Genomic DNA, 3,201 nt, shown 5'->3' with positions numbered 1-3,201 from the left:
CACGGGTGAAATAAGCCCTATGGAGAATTTTGAATTGGATTAACCTAAATCGAATAGCAATGGCTGCTCCCCTAGGGGATTCCAGAGCCTCCCTCCAGTCATCCTCCTCAAGGGGGCCCACATCAGCTTCCCAAGTCGTCTTCAGTGGAAGAAGGGTGGAGGAACAATGAGTGACTAGTGTCTGGTAGATGCGAGAGACTTTCTTATCCCCCAGATCACCCATAAAGACTTTCGCCTCAACAGGACTAAAGTCAGGGAGCGAATCCACATCAGCAATACTGGGCGTGAGTGCGTGCCGGAGTTGTAGATACCGAAAAAATTGAGACTGGGGCATATTAAATTCGATGCTGAGCGTCTGAAAGGACTTGAGCGTCGTACCAGACATCACGTGTCCCAGCTGCGAGATCCCAATTGCATCCCAGCCCTCAAAACCAGATAAGGCCGACAATTCGGGTAAAAGGCCATTGTGCCACAGTGGAGTCTCCGCGGTCAATCGGCCCCACCATCCCATACGGCGTAAAGCCTGCCGCCAGACAGCAAACACGAGGCTCGTGACCCTCGGCAGCTTCCGGCGCAGGCGAGCCGAGTAGAGAATCGTGTGGAGTGTATTGTCACCCTTTTCATTCAATAACAATAGGAGAGGTAGGGAGAATGAGGCACTCTCTTAGTCCCCGGTTAGTTATACAAAAACAAGAAAAGAGAGGTCAGATCAAACACTTGATCAGTCTAAGCGTAAACTATACAGACCACAGTTCAAGGAGTCAACACAAGATTAGATTATCACATCCGATTTGGGTGATAAAGAAAGCCCTCACACACTGACCTAGTCAGTGTCATGCTTCATCATCGGGCCCCACCGACAGAGGCCGAATGCCTCTGCGGTGTGCTACGACGCCAGAAAGACTGCGGAGCAGGTTTTTGTGTATGGAGGGCGTGCTCTTGTTTACAGTGAAATATTAAAAGTGCCTAACAAAAGGGTATCGAAAAAATATATTTAATAAATGATCCCTGAGGCACAAAATAAAGAGTATTACGTGTCTGTATTTATATGCCAAGGTTCAAGGTTGGTAAAATACAGAATATACTCAATTCCTTCCAGTCAACATGTTTCAGCCATAAGGGTGGTATATTACCGTGGCATTCATCAGGACTATACCCCGGCGGTATGGGCTCTCTAATCACCCACCCTGACCTGGGGACGTGAAAGTGAAAAAATAAGAAGTGAAAAAAGTGCATAAAAATTAGTGGAAGAGTAAAATACTCGATTCCAAAAAATACTCCGTAAATTTGGAGTGTCACTGCACCTGTAAAGTGAGAAAGACACATAGACAGACAGAAGACAAACATAAACATTATTAATATGAGCCTTACTGAGTAGTCATAGTGCTCCATAAAGTGTGGCTCAAGTGGTATTTCCCAAGATAAACATAGATTTTATGCACCATCCAGATAGCCCCTAGAGGATGATAGCAGATATCTCTGGGAAGTGATGTGCTAGAGGTGTGCTATTTACAAGAAAAACGATTAAAATGGGGGATTTAAAAACGCGATTGCGTGTACTCCTTATAAAGGGATCAATGGACCTAAAAGGTCTGTGCCCCTTCAAATAGGTATTAAATGGTACATGTCTCACTTTCAAAAGGGGCGCTACTAGCACCATGGGTCTCGGGAGGGGGTCGGAGCGACCTGGCACATCCTAAGGACAGAAAAAATATGGTACATTGGCAAAGCCTACACAGGTACTTAGCTCTGGTGACAGAAGGAGCAGCAGCAAGCGTGTCGTCGTTACTCACGCCCTCAGCGCTCCCGACCCGCTGGTCAACCTAGTTGTGACCTCCAAACCGGACCCCGAAGATAGAAAAACGGGGCCGGTAGACTTGTTTTTAAGCAGAGCGGTCGCGTGTGCGCCCTGTTTCCGGGTGGGCGTGTCAAGCCGATAGAGAGGCTAGGAACGCACACGCCCACCTCGGATTGCCCCGTCTCGCTCAAAGCGAGGCTTGGGCACTTCAACGCCCTCACCAGCATGTTAGTTCGAGGCTTGGGAGTCGGCTTGGTCCCAAAAGACGGGTAGCGCAGTAGCGCTAATGTTGATTAAAATGCATTACACCACGTAGTGCAAAGCATGCTTTACCATTATTACTGTGTACATAAATTTAAGTGTGTACCTAAATTATAGGGAAAGTAATATGTGATGGAAGCAATAGGTTGCACATGGGAGCGTAAGTGTTTATTCAACCATTTGAACACGCAGTGCAAATACTACCTATCGATATTACTGTATAGATGAAATTAAATACATCTATATTGGAGGCAATACATTGTACATGGGAGCATACCCTATAGGTAGGGACTAATCTGTATGTGCAAGGCTAGTCAATGGAGTGAATCATAATGGCTATTTACAAGTAGGCAGAAAAAAACCGGTTTGGTTGTGATAGGTGTATAAGGAATACTCTTTTCAAGATAATACTGAGCTCCATGGAATGTCATCGTTGAGCCCATTGACATGGGTGCCCAGACGATACACCCAACGTTGCTCCTTTTCAAAAAGTCTACTGGTAATGTTCGTTGTGCCCTTCACTTCCTCGATTACCGTCCACCTCATGTCGTTAGTAGTATGGTTGCTGTCCAAGAAGTGGCGGCTCAGCTTGGTAGTTAGTTTTTTACATCGGACGTTGCTCCGATGTTCGCAGATGCGTTGTTTTATTCTGCGCGTTGTCATCCCAACATACCGTAGCTGGCACGGGCACGTGATCAAATATACCACATTCATGGTGTTGCAGTTAGTATGTTCCCTTTGGGTCCATACCTTGCCCGCTTCAAGTGAAAGGGTTTTGGTTGCCTCTGTCAAATTACAGACACTACAATTGGAGCACGGAAAATGCCCTACAACTTTGGGCATCCCCCATGAGCTGGTGACTGTAGGTGTTGGTTCAGAGACTTTCTCTTTAGGACGGGTGTGCACCAGAGAGTCCTTGAGGCTGCGACCCCTCGCCAGTTTTTTCAGAAAACTGAAACTCAAAGCTTTTTTCGAAGGAAAGGATGACCCGAACGAGGCTATAAGAAAAGGGGATACAGGTTTGAGACCAAGTTCAACCTTTACCCCTCCTCCTCATACCACACCCGCAGCGATTACCACTTTCGAGCAGGCTGTGTTTAAAGACCTTGAGGCCTGTGAAAACCCCGTGGTTTTCGGTAACT

The sequence above is a fragment of the Lissotriton helveticus genome, chromosome 3_1 (assembly GCF_964261635.1).
Source record: "Lissotriton helveticus chromosome 3_1, aLisHel1.1, whole genome shotgun sequence".
NCBI lineage: Eukaryota > Metazoa > Chordata > Amphibia > Caudata > Salamandridae > Lissotriton > Lissotriton helveticus.
Note: the sequence above shows the minus strand (reverse complement) of the source record.